This window comes from Acanthaster planci, linkage group LG14, assembly GCF_054643075.1.
Source record: "Acanthaster planci isolate LZ-2023a linkage group LG14, COTS_SCS, whole genome shotgun sequence".
In the NCBI taxonomy this organism is placed as follows: domain Eukaryota; kingdom Metazoa; phylum Echinodermata; class Asteroidea; order Valvatida; family Acanthasteridae; genus Acanthaster; species Acanthaster planci.
The window spans coordinates 10,018,976-10,038,321 of NC_141790.1; the positions used below are offsets into that span (position 1 = coordinate 10,018,976).

General features: G+C 43.3%; 1 pseudogene across 1 annotated transcript; it reads right to left on the reverse strand.

Annotated features, from left to right (window-relative positions):
• Positions 1-2,224: 2,224 nt before the first annotated feature.
• LOC147796834 (ATP-binding cassette sub-family C member 4-like) lies at positions 2,225-19,001 on the reverse strand (annotated as a pseudogene). The gene is made up of 27 exons (XR_015427689.1): positions 17,882-19,001; positions 16,355-16,465; positions 15,007-15,127; positions 14,571-14,786; positions 14,354-14,443; positions 13,692-13,855; positions 13,452-13,577; positions 12,817-13,066; positions 12,229-12,597; positions 11,821-11,910; positions 10,844-11,035; positions 10,244-10,425; positions 9,768-9,864; positions 9,306-9,494; positions 8,974-9,111; positions 8,774-8,851; positions 8,454-8,658; positions 8,025-8,104; positions 7,657-7,807; positions 6,927-7,157; positions 6,129-6,235; positions 5,813-6,004; positions 5,237-5,392; positions 4,542-4,631; positions 4,185-4,358; positions 3,618-3,723; positions 2,225-3,250 (listed from the first exon to the last, which is right to left on the reverse strand). The product of XR_015427689.1 is annotated as an ATP-binding cassette sub-family C member 4-like (transcript).
• Between the last annotated feature and the right edge of the window lie 345 nt (positions 19,002-19,346).

The following is a 19,346-nucleotide window of genomic DNA, read 5'->3' on the forward strand; positions in this document are numbered from 1 at the left end:
CGAGAAAATAATTCCACCAAACACAGGTAAACTTTGGTCCCAGGAAAAAGTATTGAAAAAAATTAACACCTTTCTCTTAATTTTCCGAAAAAGGTGATATTGACCAGGCTAGTTCCCCATGTCACTCGACAACACAGGATTTAAACATAAGGAAACAAAATTGCAAACTTACAGGATGACGTAGAAGGAAAACGCTGACAGACTACATACAGCTTCACTGTAGCAAATTAAACAGAACAAGATGGACCGCCGCCTGCCGAGCTACAGAGATGCGTCCCAGCCAGTGTTCTGTAAAAATGTTTTGCCCAGTCACATGGGCCTTATATACCCTCCTAGCAGACAATCAGTGGATTGCTAAAAGCAGACCATTGTACCTTTATCAATAGACATGGCCAACCGGGCCCCCAAAGTATACCAGGCAAGATATGGGACGAAGGGGTACCCCCCTTACCTGTCCAATCCGTAGACACACTCTAGACTCTTGTTACCTAAAACATCCCCCCTAGAAGTCTGTAAAGAATTTCTGAGATTCCGATCAAACAATGAACAACACAAAGGCGGGGGGGGGGGAGGTCTTCCTGTCCCATATCTTGCTTCAAATGCCCAAAGGAACGTTCCATGACAATGAACATACCAACAGGTGGGCGCAATACTGTGTCTTGACCCACTACCTAGAGACCTTTTTGTCACGACGTTAGTCCATGAGATCTACGAAGCAAGGTATGAGCCGGAGAGTACCCCACTACTTTGTGCTGGTTATTGTTTCACTGGAATCCGAGGAATTCTTTTCAGACATTTAGGGGATGTGTTCGGTAACAATAGTCTAAAGTGTGTATAGCGATTGGAAATGTTGGGGTTACCCCTCGGTCTCATTTCTTGCTGGATAAAGGCTAGCACGAGGATTGCTGTTAAGGCAAACTCTATTTAACTTCATTACATGGGTCATTCAACTAAGTTTAGGAACGTTTGGAGGTATGTGGACTTCTTCAGATGAGGTGGAAGAGGGGTTCATTTAGAGTATATTTCTGTTGTTCTGAAATTCCTCCAGGGATTTTGAAATTTCAGTTTGATATCTTATAAATTTAGAAAAAACCAATTGTGGGTTGGAAACCACGTCATCTTAATGAAGGTTGCTAAAGTTCATGGGGGGGGTATCAGATTCCACCCAAATAATAGTATCAATTGTCTTTTAAAAGGTCACATTATATATTTATACACATTCATAAATTGTGTTGTTGTAAACAGCGTTTGTTTTTAATGAATGGCTTTCTGAACGGCTGTGACTGAATCTGTATAATCACCTCCAACATGGTCCATCTGCAGGATGCCTGAAGGTTTAGAAAGTTGCCAACTTGTGAGGGGTATTGCACCGACTTGTTTCGCCTTAGTTCTTATAAACGACAGTGTTCTTTACGGTGGTTGATCTATGCCAGGAATACCCTTTATTATTTTTAACGCCCTGATAATGGAGTTATAACGCCCTATTACGGCGTTAACAACGCTCTACGGCGTCCACGCACACACACACGTGGCTCCGCTTAATATGAGCATAGTATTTGCAGTTACTGTGGCCATCCTTGGACGGTTCGAATCTTGCAAGAAGGTAAGTGATAAAAGCCCCTTTGTCTGCAGGAAGCAGGGCGTTATTACGCTGCAATTGGTCGTTATAACAACGTCATAATAGGGCCCTGTAACCCGTAAAAGGGCGTTTATTACACCTGAAATTAAGGCGTTATAACGCCGTAAAATTAAAAAAGTGTATTCATGGCGGATACCAGCCACCGTAGTTTTTGTGTGATCACGGAGATAGTTTTTTTCGCAATGTTCAATGTGTAAAGAGATCTACGTGCTCTGCCACTGTAGTTCCTCGTGGATGACGTTTGCCCTGTATTGCGTATGCAACAGGAAAGTGTAGCCGCCATTGCAGTCAGGACTGCCCGTAGATAGATGGTTTCGCTAATATTTCAGTGATTATCTGGGGATCGTTCGTGTGTTTATGTGCATTGCTGTTTATGGGTATTGCTTTGTTGTACCACTGGAACCTCTGTATTGCTTTTGCGGATCATTTGCAAAGTTTCCACTCAACTGCGAGTACAAACCGGAACCTTTTGCAGTTGAAGGATTGAAGAATGCTGCGTACGTGTGGTACTTAAGTGCAGCCTTTTGGGTAAGCCGAAACGATTACGGTTGTTATTCCTTTTATTATATAAATTAACATTTGGTGTTATATTTTAAAATAACTGATACGAACACATGTATTAACCTGCCTTGCAGGGATTCAGTTTTATTATCTTCCTTGGGGTGTATTTTGTTATGTCTGTGCAGTCAAGGGATCAATAAAAGTAGGGTTTGGAAAAAGCCAGTTTCTGTCTCTACTCGTTACTGGGACTGTCTCCAACCAAATGCGGGCCGCGCGCATGCTGGACACCCCTGGGCACCTCCCCACTTGCCACTTCATTAATTTCGACAGTGAACCACAACTTTGTTGGTGAAAGTTTAAACGTAGGCAGACACCGTGTGATTTAATAAGAGCTTCGTATTTCTAAGAGATAAAATATATTTTAAGAATAAAATGCATTTCAAAGGGGATTTTGTTTTACAATTAGCAGTACAACTACAGCAATCGTTTTTGTTGTTAGCCTGCCTAACGTTGCAAAACAGGAAGCTTTTTCTTCATACCTAAGCCATTTGGAAAAAATGATTAAATACACAATTAAATATCTTCCTCTGAGCATGTAATAAGCGCTTAATACCTTAGGAAGTTTAAACAAAACCTTTAATTAGGAAGCAGGCGCTTCCAGACCAGTTGGCAAAATATACCGAAAATTCCATCCTCATAAATTGCGGACACTAAAAGGGAGCTGATTTTTAATCAATGCACATTCTACTTAGTCGTTCGAAACAACAGTATATTTACACAGCAATACCCAGTCAACGGACGGATGAAATTCCCAACCAGTGTGATGAACGGCATGACTTTTTCGCATATCTTTCCAACACTTGAAAAGTTGAATTTTTATTTCTTGTCACTTGGGGCCAACCGACGTTTTCCGTGTTACAGACATACCGGTATATCAGCGTCTTCCGGGTCGTGGACAGCTTTCTCCGCATGCATGTCAGCACTGATCTGGAGGAGTTTGACCGTCTCAGCCTTCCCTGTCTCTTGGACCATCCTGGTAAAGGCACTGTCCTCCTTCTGGAGCAGAATGTGAGGCTCGTCAAACTCGATCAGACACCCTTCGTCAAGTACCTGGAAAGGGACAAGATTCAGCTATGGCCAGCACGAATGAACCAGTTTGATATTTCAAACGGGACAAGGTCTTTCGGGAACAAACCACGCGTGCAAGTCGGGGGCAGCTTCGCTCATGACGGCGAAGACCTCATGCGTGCGCATGGCTGTTCCCGAATGACATCGGAGGTGCTTCATTTTGCGCATGCACTGCTGGAATACAACGCTTCAGTGCAACGACAGATAAGAGGTGAGGTGAGATGGATGCTGTGGTGTATTGTGTTTCATTATCGCACGTATACATTTTACATGCAGTGTGTGGATTCAAATGTGGCCTACCTCCTACTCAGGGATTACAACGGCGCACCTTCCATTGAAAGCCTCTTACCATGACCTTGTCGGAGTCCATGATGGTGTTGAGGCGGTGAGCTATGGTCAGGACCGTGCAGTGCTTGAATCGCTGTCGGATAGTCTCCTGGATCAACCGGTCCGTTCTATATTAAAATTACCAAACAGATGTAAACAACAGTCACAACACCCAGTTTAAGCACTACAAACCGACCATTTTCAGACTGATGACTCTTTTTGTATGGCATTTGGACGTGGGAAAGGTCACCAGTACGATTTAAGGTAACATCTTAATAGCAGTTTCTCTTTGGACAATTGAACGAGTCCGTAAAAAGAACTACATCATAGCTAAAACAACCAGTTCCAAGTCCGTAAAAAGAACTACTTCAAAGATAAAACAACCAGTTCCATTTTTAAAAGTCAAGGTCATTCGAGAAAGAGCATTCATCGATCAGTTCGAGCATGTTTAGTGTGTGTACGTGTCGGCGATACTGTACGTCGTGCAGTAGGTCAATGACAATGACCTACGACAGGCTTAAACTCGAGGTGTTAGGAGACGTAACCCTGACATTAGTTTTAATATGAATGACAAACAAACAACGCTCACCTGATGTCCACGTTGGCCGTGGCTTCGTCCACTATCAGGATCTTGTTCTGACGTAGGATGGCCCTGGCCAGGCACAGCAGCTGTCTCTGACCCACGCTGAAGTTTGGTGCCTCCCTCTGCCAGGACTGCCTCCAGCTTGTCAGGAAGCTCTTCCACAGCTGGCTTTAACTCCACCTGTCGAAATATTTTTTGTTTCTTGGAATGTCAGAAAACAGGCTTTATGAGAATTGTGTGGAATTGGAAGGGCTATCTTGAATCAGGAATGTTGCACAATCGAGACACCCCGATTTTCTTGACACAGCTATATTGTCAGGTATCTAACAGCTATCTTCACCACACGTTTCGTACTCAACAAACCTCTTCAATGGCTCTCCATATATCACAATCAGCGTGCTCATCGAACGGATCCAGGTTCTTCCGCAGTGTTCCGCTAAACAGGATTGGATCCTGTTAATTGAAAAGCAAAAGAATATAGACATTATTTTTATTACAACCGGGTGAAAATAATTTCCCCTCACCACACTCTTAACAAATATCCATTGCTATTGGTCGAGAGCCTGGCATCTGGCCCGTCTAATAATGCGATTGGGAAAGCATTTACTCGCAGCCGCTCAAACCAAAACATGGCTTGGTTGGTTTGAAACTTGGTTGGTTTGTTAGTACAAACTCCCCGGGAATGTTCTAATATTTATGAACAGTAAATGTTAGAAACGGGGTAGTTGAGTCCATTATGCCGAAAGCCGTCTTGGATGTTAAGGACCAACAGAGCGCAATTTTGAGGCCTACATTCTGTTTCAAAAAGTAGAGGGCAATAAAACTGCAGGCCAGCGCTTGTTGGCTTAATATTGCTGAGATTTCTTCTTCAACTGGCCTGATTATAACCCATTACAATAGCCTGACGAAAGACTATTCGCCCACTGCTAGCTCGATGGTGGCAATCGAGTACAAGGCCAAGACTTTAAGTGTTATGCAATGTAGAGGGTAGGTGTTCCTAATTTAGGTAAAGGCTTTTTGCGCAAAGTTACAGTTCGCTTATAAACTGGACCATTCACCTGTGGGATGAAGGAAACCTTCTTGCGGAGGTCGTGCAGCCCAATCAGGGCCGTGTTGATACCGTCTATCATGATGGTGCCCGTGGGTTCGGCCAGTCGCATCAACACTGTCATCAGGGAGCTCTTGCCAGCCCCAGTCCTGCCCACGATGCCGACCTGAAAGCCACAACGATCGTTACTGGTTGTTTTGATCATCAAGGTGGAAGGGTAATACGCTGAGCTCGATAAGTTCGACCTCAATTCAACCCGATATACATAACAGTTTCAACCAATGTTTCTTGCACAATGCAGGTCTTGGACCTTGCATCAATCAGTCGTGCTTTTTTGTGTATGGACATCTAATTCACTGACGTGTCGTTCAGATTAAATTAAAGAAATTTAACATTTCTTCAATTTTCTTAACAATCCCTTGTCCACAAACAGTTCCACAGAAACTTCTGAGAATCGACTTTTTTCATACGAACTGAATTTTTCTTACAGGATACAGAGTAAGATTTTCCTTTTGACACTGTGAGGGTTGTTCCCCAAAAGGTGGAAATCCTGACATCGGATTTTATCTCTCTGTATTAACCATACCTTTTCTTTCGGCTTGATGGAGCAGCAGATATTTTGCAGCACCTGAGGCCCGTCTTCAGTGTATCTGAGGGATGTATCCTGGAGTGTGATACCTCCCTCTTGTGGCCAGTCAGGAGGCAGCTTATGGTCGGTCTTCAAGGGAGCCTCAGGCTTTATGTCAATGTACTGACAGACGCGCTCCACAGATGTCATCTGAGTGCACAAAAGTTTAGGGTGGCATTGCCATGAACTAAATTGTTAAAATGCGACAACCCTGGCACAGATTTACGGTCAAGCTCAAATTTCGGCAGAAACCGTTTCACTCGGGTACACTTACCTGGTTTTCCAACTCGGCACTCTGTCGAACTGCCCACTGGAACATCCCCATCAGGCTGATGGCGTAAGTCAACGACAGGCCGACAATGCCAGAGTTCAGACCAAGAACTGAGCGAAGAAACAGAGTTTGCGGTCACATTTGCAATTCTGCAGTACACTGAGCGATTAAGCTCGGTTCTACTGTAGACCCAAATGAGTAAGATCGTTTAATTAAAACCAATCAGGCAATTATTATGCACTACAATGTCGTAAGGGAAAATCTATAGCCAAATTGGAACATTATAACGACGAACACCAAACATATGACAACTCAAAATTCAAGCAACGTCCACGTTGTGCAGTTGTGACGACTTTCACATGTAGATACGGTACAGTTAGTGAGGTTCAGTTGCACCATCCACTTTAAATACGCATCATAACATCTGCTGGCTTTTGCAATTACATGTATTGTCTCTTTGACGCAGCAACAGTAAGCAACACACAAATGCTAAAGTGTATTATGAGAAATGAGGACATGCAGATGAATATGTGAGGATGGCAATCAAAATACGAGCGATTCACAACAGCGCGCCTCCAAGAGTTTGCAATGCGTTGACCAATCACAATGCACGAAATTTACAGACCCAATGCGTGTTTAGAAAGGGTCGACAGATTTCACGCACTGTGATTGGCCAAGCATTGCAAACTCTTGGAGGCGTACTATTGTGAATCGCCCCTATTAAAGACCGAGTCCTCAGTAAAGATGTCTCTGATGACAGGCATATTAGTTTTATCTGTGGTGCGGTCGCCTTAAGCTTACGGCCAGCAGCCATGATACTGGTGAAGCAAACTCCGCAGATGAACAAGCTGCTGAAGAAATCTAGCTGCACTCCAAACCAGCGGGACGTGGCCAGGAAGAGGAACCAGGCCCGGGTGTGGCCGTCCAGGTACCCGTCGAAGTCCGCGATGAAGCGCCGCTGGGCCTTGAACGCCCGGACAGTGCTTAGACCAACCAGAGTGGCCGACAGGTGAGAAAACACTGGGCTGCGAGCTGCAAAAAGGGACACCAGGTAAGACAAAATCTGTTATCTGAACATGTATTTATTGTATGGACTATACATATACATGTATCAGCGTATCTTAGTGCAGTAAAAGAGATCCAACTAAGTCTTAAACTTGCACAGTTGAAATCTTGAATAATAGTAAACGGTGGCAAATACCATCGTCCTTTACCACATGAAATTATAGTGAAAACACCTGATCCATAACTATGCCTGTGATAGTATTAATGAATTCAAAAAGTAGCGCCAACCACATGTAAGTACAGTCTTCCATAAGTAACAAGTGACTAATTCTTTTGTACTATCTTAGTCCCTCAAGGGTAACATGAAAAATGTTACAAATGGCAAACGCAGGTGTCAAATTATATAACGTGCAAAACTGGGTAAAGAACACATGCCAACGTCCTTCAAATCAACAGTATTTGCTGCCAATGTCACTTTACTCATGACACAGGTTTGTGACCTAACCAGTAGCATTAACTGACATACCTACTCCTTCTAGCCTCTTGACGTCTCGAGAGGAGGCTAAGTAGTACCTCCTTGTCAGGAAAAACACAATGGCAATCGGGAAGGTGAAGGCGAGGCAAAAAGGATTGTAGATGGAAATCAAGATGATTATGGCGACGGTAGTCAAGGTGATCTAAAAAAGTTTGAGCAGTCATAATTATTTGTAAGGAATGGTCACAAAGAAAGCAACAAACAATCGACAACAAGTCCATTCGTTTCATAATAATGGTGTATATAGAAGTTTTAGATTTTGTCAAGTTTCCTAACAACGCCTTTCAAATTAAACAGTCTACATTCGGGCGTTCACTCGTAGTGCTTTACCAATTCCGTTGACTCTAAGAGAACATTACCTGCAGAAATTCTGTGAATGTTCCTGGCAAGACATCGTCCATGAAGCCGATATCCTTGGCAAAGCGATTCAGAATCCGACCTGAAATTGAACATTATAAAATCAATGCCCCAGTCCAATTTGCCCGTGCTATCTCTGCAGGACTCATGAAATACGAATCATATTATTTATGAAAATCTCTCATGATCCGTTGAACACTAGCATCCAGAGTCGATAAAACATATCACATGATTAACAAATCCGCTGTCTGGAATTGACCAAGGGAGATTTACCAAAAGCACCGAGATTGGCCAAAAGAAGGCTCTAAGCCAATATCTTCCTACAGGCAACTACTTCCAATGCAAGGAAGTTTGCCAAGTCACTACAGGCGGCAACTATTTCATTGAAGTCACACCACACGAACTCTTAAACACAGTCGATTACGTCTTACCTACTGGATTTGTGTCAAAGAACTGCATGGGGGCTCTGACGATGGAGGCAAACATTTGGTTGTGAAGAGCCCGGGAAGCCGTCACGAACAGATGGAAGAACAGAAAGCTACGGACAAACAAGAGAAGCGTGGATCCTCCACACAACATGGCGTAAATTCTGACGTAATGTGACTGGTTGTCGTATGTGCTGGCATTCTGACAATCCTGTAGCAATGCAAAACAGATGACACAGACTGAAAATTAAAGGGACATAAATACATTTAAAAATGTCAAAGGTCATTTTTCTTATATGTAATCTGGACTATGAGCATCAGCTGACCTGATTTCTGGCTGCCAAATCCTTCTCTTCCTCGTAAGCCCATGTTGCCAGCCAGAGGTCCGTGAAAGTCAGAGCAGCCTGAGTCGGAAAGCAAAGCAAAATATGAGCACCGTGCATTATTCAGTACAGATGACAATAATAAGCACGATTTCACTAGCTACCGTCTACACAAGGTCCCTTTACTACGGAGGTACTTTTACCTGTGCACCGACCACGATGATCACCCAAGCGAGCAGAAAGAGGAATCCCGCTGCTGCCCGGAAGTACCGGAAGTACACCATCCACTCAACGGTCCCTAACGCCATTTCCTCCGGGAGAATGTCCAAGGGTGCCTCAGCCTACGAGAGCGACCAGCCGAGCAGGGAGAGGGAAGAAGAAGTGGGAAGGATGGGGACAGGAAAAGGAAAATAAAAGAAATGGAGGAAAACACACGGCCAAACTAGCAAAGCCTTCAATTAATACCACTCACCTCATTTTACATATAGACGCATGATGTTATTTTTTTTTTAATTTGGGTTAGCAATACACCAACCTCATCTTTGGCTGGACAAAACGAAGCACTGGAGCTCGTTGACATTTTCCTTTTGCTCGTCTTCGGTTCGAGGACCTGCTCCTTTTCTCCAGCGTCGTCACCGTCCTTGGACTTCTTCTTAAGGAGGGCAGCAAAGTCCACGCCTTCCTTTTGTAACTCTTGGTAGGTCCCATAGCCGGCTGTACTACCCTGTCAAATTATGGAACATGACCAATTATTACAAGGGTAATTACGCAGCCCCTTGGCTCTCGAGATAAGTAAGTTGCACTAAAATGTCTCTGTAACCAAACAATTCTCCTTGTGAAGTCAATCTCAGGTTATCAGCAGACTGTAACTATACAAACCTTGGGCAAAATTGTCAAACTCTCTAACTATATGAAAATGACTGAGTGTTTCTTAATCTGGGAAAAGCGCACAAGAATTGTGAGATTTAGTTTTCAACGGCTTTTATGTCAGAATAACCTGCTTCAGGATGAGAATCTTATCGGCCTCGTCCAGGAACTGCAACTGATGAGTTACCAGGATCCGCCCCTTGTCATTCATTTCATGAAGGATGCACCTTTGAAACATAAATTATTTTGACTCTTCAATGAATGGGTAACTTTTAATCTCCATAGATTAGAGCAAACTCAGGTTAATATCGTGCTTAAGAGTTTTTGTTGGTATTTTGTGGGAGTCTTCACTGTCAAAAAGTGCAATTCCGACATCTGTCAGAAATCGCCCAGAACAAGAGTGAAAATAAATAAAATAAATCCATCAGTAAGAGTATCATCATCGCTCTACTGGTCAAAAACGTATAATAAGCAAGAACAGATTAGATTCCTTCTATTAATAATAGGGTTTCAAACCCATCTTCGTTGAAATGAGTCATGTTAGAATGTCAAAAAAATAATGACATGAAAAGAAAACCAATTCCACGAGAAATCGATATGGCTGACCTTTCAAAGAGGTGCCTACCGACTGCCGGATCCACTGCGCTCAGCGGATCATCCAACAGATACACATCAGCATCAATATACAAGGCCCTAGCAAGGCTGACCCTTGCCCGCTGACCTCCGCTGAGGGTCACCCCACGCTCTCCCACAAATGTCTGATCCCCATGAGGTAGAAGCTCGATATCCTGTGGATAAAAGGTTACCTCAAATCCCTGGAGTTATATGCACGTTTGAGCAAACATTGAAGCAAACATTCGAGTTTCAACTTGGTAAATTTTCCTTGATCACAGAACAATATTGAGCCAGGAAAAGGAGGACGATGAATTATTTTTCAGTGTCAAATACAGTAATAACGTCTTCCTTTTGTCAAATACAAGTGCTATTCCAACATGATTAATCCGTGTTGGGAGAAAATTTGAGCTCTAGTCAATTTTTTACACCTCTTGCTCCGTTGATTTAAACGCTCTTGATTTCTTTAGCCAAATTCTTTTGTGCAATGCCAAATTTTGCATTCCATTCAACAAATGATTCGGGATATATAGAGCACAGCTTAAGACAATCCCCGGATTTTCCAAAATGACCTCATATTCTCCTAGGACTTACCTTGGTGAGCGCACATTGCTGAATGACTCGCTTGTACTTGGCCGCATCGTATTCATTCCCAAAGAGGATGTTATCCCTGAGTGAGCCGGACAGGATCCAGGGTTGCTGAGCCGTGTAGCCAACCCGGCCGGTTAGGGCGTTGACTCCTGATACAGTGGGAAGCTCCCCCAGCAGGGCCATCAACAGGGAAGACTGGCACGGGAGAATAAACGAAGCAGACGTCATGATAACGATTTTACCCTTACCTGATCTTTTAAACATTATTTACAGTGGATGCCAATTATAAGGTCCATTGCACGTCCTATACTAGTGCTGCCGTATAGGTATCAAGGGTGGTGTATACATTTTCCTACGATATAAAGAGTGTTACGCTATACACTAGTGCCGTGAAGATACTAAGGCCGATTGATGTCCACTATCGAATAGTGCTGTATGTATTGTAAAAATATCAAAGCTGGTAAAAGGGTCTATTTGGGCTACATCTTTCTTAAACACAGAGCGCCTTTAGGTCCACAGGTACTAATAAGCACTGTTATTGCTATAGGTTAAGCGATTTCCGATTATTTTTGTCCTGGGCTAAAGGTGTTCAAATGCTTCCATTTACTGCTGTATCTAACTCATGGATAAAACAGGATTTTGGTCCTACATTTCTCCTATATTTATTTCTTGTGTTGACACCAAAAATTCCTCAAAAGCGCCTCAGGCACTGACGCTCGTAAGGCTTAATAAATCTGCAGAGACAATGAGAAGCAGTTACAGTTTTAGAGGTGGGAGCAAAACCCCAGGGGAATATTTTGGGTAAAACCCATGGAATCAGGTAGGGACTGAAAACCCAATCAACATGTGGACCGAACCGGCATTTGAACCGCAGAGGTGGAAGGCGAGGGAAGAATCACTACGCCAACCCGACGTCCCAATAATATCTAATATCTAGCTTACCAAAGCGTGTTTAAATAACCCCAGTTTTCATTACTCACCTTTCCACACCCAACAGGACCGATCACAGCGAGAAGTTCTCCCGGCTCAACGCGAAAACTGATGTCATGAAGGACTGTGTTGCTAACACCCTTAGTTTAATAACATAATATTCAAAAGAAGGTTACATCTCTACATAAAGCCACAATATAAACGGTCGTGTGATCCCTGCCTTCAAACTTGAATGTGTATGCCTAAAACTGAGCAAAATGATGTTACCAAAGGAGTATTGGGCGATCTATAAACACAATCGAACTTGCATCTTGACAACTGGTTTGTGGTGAAGCATAAACTAATTACTCGTCGCAGGAGTAATTGAACGTGAAGAGGTACAGCAAAGAAGTCTCGTTCGATTTTTTTGTGATGGCTTGTGATAGGTAGGATGGGTTAGATATTGTGAAACTCGGTACCTTGTTCCATGATCCAAACAAGTTTTTCACAACAATTCCTTTCTCGACTTCTGGATCAAGGGACAGTACAGGCTTGTCTAAATCGTCTTGTTCCTCAATCTCAGCAGGCCTAACGATAACTCCAACCTCCTCATCTCCCTCGGATTGTATTACACAGTCCGTGTATTTTGACTGTACTTCTTTTTCCAAATGCTGTGAGGCGTCCGTGCCATCGTGGTCGCTCTCATTATGAACTTCCCTCGGAGCAACAACACCGTTTGTACTTATCTCGTCCAACAGAACCGCGGGATTTTCCAGTCCAACATTGGCAGTTACATCCACAGTGGCCTTGTCGGTGTGTCTCTCAAGCTCTTCCATGAGCAGAAATTTCTGGGTATGAAATGGTTTTGCGATTACTTTCAAGATACATGTATCTAGACTTAATTGATGACTGAATATTAACTGTTCTGTTTGTGATCTTGTGTGCAAATTTTTACAAACAAAAGACACTGAAAGCCTTTTAAGGACGTTGATGTTTTTGGATATGCTGCATTGTGACCTATGGCCATCCACCTCATCCCCATGCAGGCTTCTAATCTTTGTCCTCACCTGAATCCTACGGATGGAGACAAGTCCCTCCGCCCCGTTCATGACAGCGAATGGAAAGAATAAAGACAGGCAAACTCGCGAGTTGTAGATCAGCGAGATCACTGGAAACACCTTGGAGGGCGTGACGGGGTTGCCAAGCGAGGCATAGACCACGAACGTGACGAATGTCGTCAGTAGGATAGCATCGAACTGCAGCCCATAAATCAGCGCGCGTAAATATGAACCATACAATATCTTGCGTATCTCCTTGCTGCAGACCAAAACAGCACGAGAATAAGAAATTGCTAAATCTTACAAGGTTGTCTTGTGGCAAAATAGAAAAATAATACACATTAAGGAGTTGGTGTGAGTTCTCAACGTTTGGACCAGGAATCAATTGCGTGTATAGTCTCCAGGAATATCCCCTGTTCTTATGTGTAACTACTGCTATCGTGCATGTCCCATCTTTCTCCCCCTTCTGTTCAAACTTTTTCACAGAGCTTCAACGGGCTTCTGTAGACACGCCAATACGGAACTCTACTGGATAATGACTAAATAATGACTGAATAATGACTAAATAAAAAAAAATCACTGGTTCGAAATTAGAATTCTTGCTTCTTTAAAAAAGTACCAGTCTGCTTTGACAATCAACCTACCCTCGGCTTTCAGCAACTAGTTTTCCGAAAGATTGTTCCCAGGCGTAGATCTTGATGACGCGCATCCCCGAGATGACTTCATTCATGATACGGAGTCTGGCATCAGACAACAGGGCCGTCTTGGATCTTTGAAGAGGGGAGGGAAAAACAGGCTAAGAATAGGGTTAAGGGAAGACACACCGAATAGTCGCAAATATTTAGAATCATACGAGAATCTCTTGACAAAATGTGTCCTTATACCTTAACTTGGAAAACAGCTTCCCAGCGTAACCCTGCAGTGGCGCCATCAAGATCATGATGGAGAGCCCCGCCAGGCACGAAACACCGATCTCTCGCCAGCATAAGATGCACACCACGATCAGCTGGATTGGTGCTATCCACAGGTAATGCAAGAGCACAAAGGCCTGAAAAAAGATGCATTGAACGTTCCAAGAATGCCTTGGATGATCATGAGAAGCCAAGGCACTATGGGAAAAAATTCTCAAACTGTCCATAGCTAAAGAATAACAGTAAGGAACGAAAAAAAAACCCAAACAACAGTAAAAGCGAGTCACAACAGTTTTCAACATTTTGAGGCAAGGGAACTGTGTCCAGTTCACAGGCATAATTTGCCACGTTCTGTGGAAAAGGTGTTGTTCAACAGATTAGAGGTTTTTAAAATCCAAAACTTGCTCTAGCGGGACTGGAACCTGTACGACACTGTTCAGTACTGTGCCGGTACTTTACCACTGAGCTGACAGCGGTTGGCTATCTGACCAGCTGGGGCTGTAGGAGACGACAACTGATGAAGGCTTCACCAAGATCCGTTTGGTAGAGCGAGGTCCAGGGCTTTGTCCCATTATAAAATTGTAGAGACAAGAAGCTGACGGGAGCTAAGAAGCATGTCCTGGTCCCATACTTACCAGATCGAATCTGTTAACGTCATTGGAGAGGATATTCACCAGCTGACCGATTGTGGTCTCTCTTAGAGCGAGGTTGCTGAGCTTCAGTGCCTTCGATAAATTAAACGTGACAATTACGGTGCAACAGTGGCGATATCGTGTATATGATTTCACGTTACGCTCAGTCGGCGCATCTGTATTTGAACAACCGGGAGCAAAGAAGGGTAAAACCCATTACCTTCCTGAAGATGAGGGCCGAACAGGCAATTCTGAGTCTCATTCCCATGCGTCCAAAGCCGAAGAAGCACCAGTGGTGGGCGACGACGAGACCTAGGGAGGACAAGGAGAGACCGGCTGCTTGCAGGTAGGCCTCAGTGGTTGATACGAGGTCCGTGGAGAAGTAAAGAACCAATCGTGCTAGCATCAACGGCTGGGCCATCTTCAAAATGACCTCCTACAAATAATGTCCATGATCGGAATAACAACGTTATCAGATGATGCAGCACTTGAATCCATTTCGAATTATGCACTGTGTGAATGAAATCAATAGTGGATATCCATATAAAAACCCATTGTTTAGCAAAATACTGACTCAGAGATTGTTTCGTAATCCTGAACACTACAAGAGCATGCCATAAGTGAAGAATTACTATCTAAGATTTGGCAATAGTTACCTCAACGAAAGCTGGCAAACCGTATGACATGAACTTCACGCCAAAGGCTCTAATCAACGCCCAGCGGAGGGACGGAGGCCTCCCCGTGACATTACTTTTCTCCAGTTCCTTATTCCATTCACTGGCAAAGAATAAAGCAAATCAGTGGCTGTTGAAGAGCCAAATGGCCTTAGACACTGCCACACAGAAATGTTCATAAAGTGAACCCCATACTTACTGGGGGAATATTTTTGTTGGAAGAGAGTGTAGAATGTAGGAAAATAAGATTTTATAGATGAAACTGGTTAACTGCAGTGACAAAAGCCGGACAGATTTTCACTCCAGAGAGTGCGTGGACTTCATATAAAACATGCCGGAGTAAACTTGATCAAGGACCACTAATTAACCAGTGGTGGGTTTGTACCAAGAACCAAGCGCATGTGCAGTGAAAGTTGAAGCGCGAACGATCCTAGTCAATCGTTGTCAGGTCATTAGGCCGAAGGGGAGAAAAGGTGGCCGCAGGAAGGGCAAACTAGCAAAAATTAAAGTGAAAACGGTCATTCACGAGTAGACACGGTTTTCTGACATTTGCCAAATATAGTCCTCTTTTCACTGTGCTATTAAAAACAGTTTTCGGCAAACAACGATGCCACACTATGGCATTCTGATTCTGCATGAATTTGATACATACACATTATAGATGTGCATTTTTATCATGAGCACCGCCCCCTATACATACATATACATGTATATAGTGTATATGGTGTGCCCCCCCCTTTCAAATTGGCATGGTCAGGCAAGTCAACCCCCACCTCCCGCCCCCCCCCCCAAATTCCAAGGATTCAACTCATTCGGTGTCTAGTATGGTGATATTTTTGATATTTTTATGATATTTTTGATCGTTCATAGTAAGCCGGCGGCCATGTGTTTCCATACCTAGTTCTTGCTCTAAGCCCGTTGAGAGGATGGAGTCAGAGTTATGTATTATCGGGTTTACTACAGGGAGCAATAAAACACAGACAAGCCGCGGTACGAATTTCTGAGGTTCAAGTAGAGAGATTTGGGTCAGTACACATGATATAAGTTTTACGTTGGTAAACAAAATTTACTGTAAATATAAAGAGCAATGCCATAAACAATAGAGGGTTGTATTTATACAAATTATAAAAAGTGGAATAACCATTCAGGGATATATTTGGATTTAAACATGGGGATATTATTCAAGAACAATAAAATAAATACCCCAAATATCAATGCAATCTACTCGTGAACAATGGAGACAAACAAATAAATTCTTCCCTTCTATCGCTCTGGACTCAACGAACGCTCTGAAACTGTGTGAGATTCCACAGGTGATAGACTGGTTTACCTTTCGAGTTTACTCACTAACACATTCGCAGAGTCTTCTGGCAAAACATCATACAAGTCTTCCTCTACGAGAGGTCTCTCAGACCCTCGACGGAAGAAGCCAAACATCCAGCTGAAAAGTAACAATCGAGAATTATGTTAATATTTTGAGCTGCAGTGCCTTGAGCGCTTTCGAGGTGTCATTACCAGAAATAAATGATAATAATCATGATTATTACTCGTATCATTTTGTCGAGGAGCTTGATTTGGATTTTAGTGACTCAAATGATAATCACTGATCTTGATGGTTTCTTTTCATGGATATAGTTCGAAATGTTCACCAGTAAGGAGTAATTTCGTTTGGACAATAGTAACATTGGAATATCGATTCACATCACAGTTTAAAAGTTCGATTAATTCAGCTGTTTGTCCGCTTCTTGAAATTATCCATGGATTGCCCTTTGTTTTTGGGTATAAGGTTGTATATATAGAGTGACCTGTTTAGATTGTGATCAGGGCGATCTGTTTGATATTTTACCATTATATAAAATTTTGCGTAAAATTAAATATGTGAAAGGTATAGAGGGGTTTGCAAATTCCCACTCGAGATGTGACTAACCCTTGCAGTTGATTGAAATTTGGAAGCGACTCCGAAAAATAGAAGTAGACATGAATGATCTGTTAATAACAAACATAACTGGCCAGACCGGTGCTTCAACCCAGAACTTCAATTTGTGATTAACAAGATTTCTATTGTTTATCACCTATAAGAGCAATCCACAAATCAATTTCAAAGCCTATACGATAAATGGTTCTCGAGTCATCAGCTGAACAGAATTTTCCAGACATGTATACACACACGCCACACCCGTGCCGGTAAGAGTCGGCAATACTAATAGTACGTATGCCCCTTGACATGGTCGGGGGGGGGGCTAATATGGGTTTTGGAAAGAGTTCCGTATCCGGACATCGCTTGACACACTGTGCACAAACCCTATGACACTGGTCTGAAATGTCACAGTGTTTTCTTAGTATATGTTTCAATATTTTTCATTGCTAAAGTTGACTTCTTAGGACATCATTTTCTGATGGTTAATAAACCAGCGGAAAGGAAAATTATTGATGTCTGTTCATGTATATGGAAATCTTTACCGGGTGCTTTCCCTCTGCTTCACCAAACAACTGTGCGTCTCAGTCACTTTGACAGCGTGGTATGTGTCACCCTCTCCAAACAGTAATGCGATTCCTGTATTGTAATGCCCGGTTCTGAGAGAATTTTTGTCTGCCATAGAATGTCACAATGTTAAGGCCAAGCAGTGAAAACATCGTAGAATTTCCTGATACAAAATACTTAAAATCTTCAGGCAAATCTCATAAGGCTTGGGCACAGGATGTCTTTTAATGTCCGCGTAGGAAGCTCTTTCCTATTCCATAGTTTTCTTTTCTCCAAGGTTGAACTATAGGCCTAACCACTGACTAATCATGGATAGCTAGGCCTACGCGTAGTAGGTCGAGAATCACGTGCACAAGCTATTTCAATCCAACTTACATGAAAAATACTTTGGAGAAGATTCCTGCTCTCAACAGCGGATGTGGTGGTCTTCCGCTTTGGCAAGATGCCCTACGAGTACGAGGCTCAGTGACCCCGTAGTCTTGAGAACTATTGTGGCTGCCCGTTGAAACACTATTGTCTTGGGCCGCCATGAGTCTTGGGTGTGTGGCTGCGGTGCTCCAGTACCATATAAATGAATCATGGATCATGTATGGTCACGTGTGTGTCCTCCCTCCACTTAGTTCTCCTTATTGTTCGGGACTTAACACTGAACGCCAGCCAGCTTTTGTGATGGAAACGACGTGTGACGTAATTCTTATGTTACTCAGTCGTCTAACGCAACAGTAGCCTTTTTCGAGCAGCGGAACTCTTAATTTTCTCTGTTCCTGAAAAAAAAAACACACACACACTAGTATCGGACAGTCGTAGGAGACGAGACCGAAGCGCGGCTCGTCTGTCAGTGTTATGCTCCACGCCCTTACAATCCTGCGTACGTGTGCTAACTCAGTGGACACGCCGGCAGCGCTGGGTGAACATACTATTTCTAGGGCCCTACAGCCAAATATGTCCGCCATACGTTCATTGCCCACTTGCCACGTTGACTTGCGCATGCATTGCACACGTGAGGTCGGTCAGGCACTTTCTTCGATCGGCTGGGATGTTCATTGTGATATGGCCATGCTTTGTTGATCATGCAGCACACTTCAAAAGCGCCGACCTGCTGCTCAAGGCAACCAACAAACGGTGACAGTCAAGAGGTCTTGGTCACTGATTTTTAGCTGTTAATTACCTTTCCAGTAAACTGACCAGGCACTGGTACTTTGGAAATTCTGTAACGGGGCGTGGACTATCGTTTCCTCTAGAACTATGCAGTGTACCTGCCAGTGCTTCAGGCGAAGGTGTGTTCCAAGTACATACTCCAGAAGTTTTTACTTCTGGCATCAACCACTTCGTTTTGGCTTGGAAACTGTATGGAGAAGAGTGTTTAGACAGTTGCCGACTGGTGAGTGGAGTGGTATTGCTGTGACTTGTCTCGCCTTAACCGACAGTGTTCTCCCGCGATGTTCAATGTGTGCGGAGATCTATATGTGCGCGTCACCGTACTACTACTAGTAGTTTCTCAAGGATGACCTTTGACCTATCCAGCAAGAAAAAGTGTAGTCACCGCTACAGTCGCAGTGCGCGATGTCAGTGGCCCAAAGATATGGTACAGTGAGTATTAAGGGATCGTTCATGTATTTATACATGGCGTGTTGTTTAATTGTATCACTACAATATTTGTATTGCTTTGGCAGATCATTTCTGAGGTCTCCAATCAGCTGCATGTACAACCTTGAACATTCCGCCGTTGAACTTGGAGGACTGAAGAATTCTGGGTAAGGCCTATACCAAGTTGAAGTGGTGCCTGTTAGGTAAGCCCAAACGGTTGCAGTTGTTATTCTGTTTGTTGTAAAAATTATGC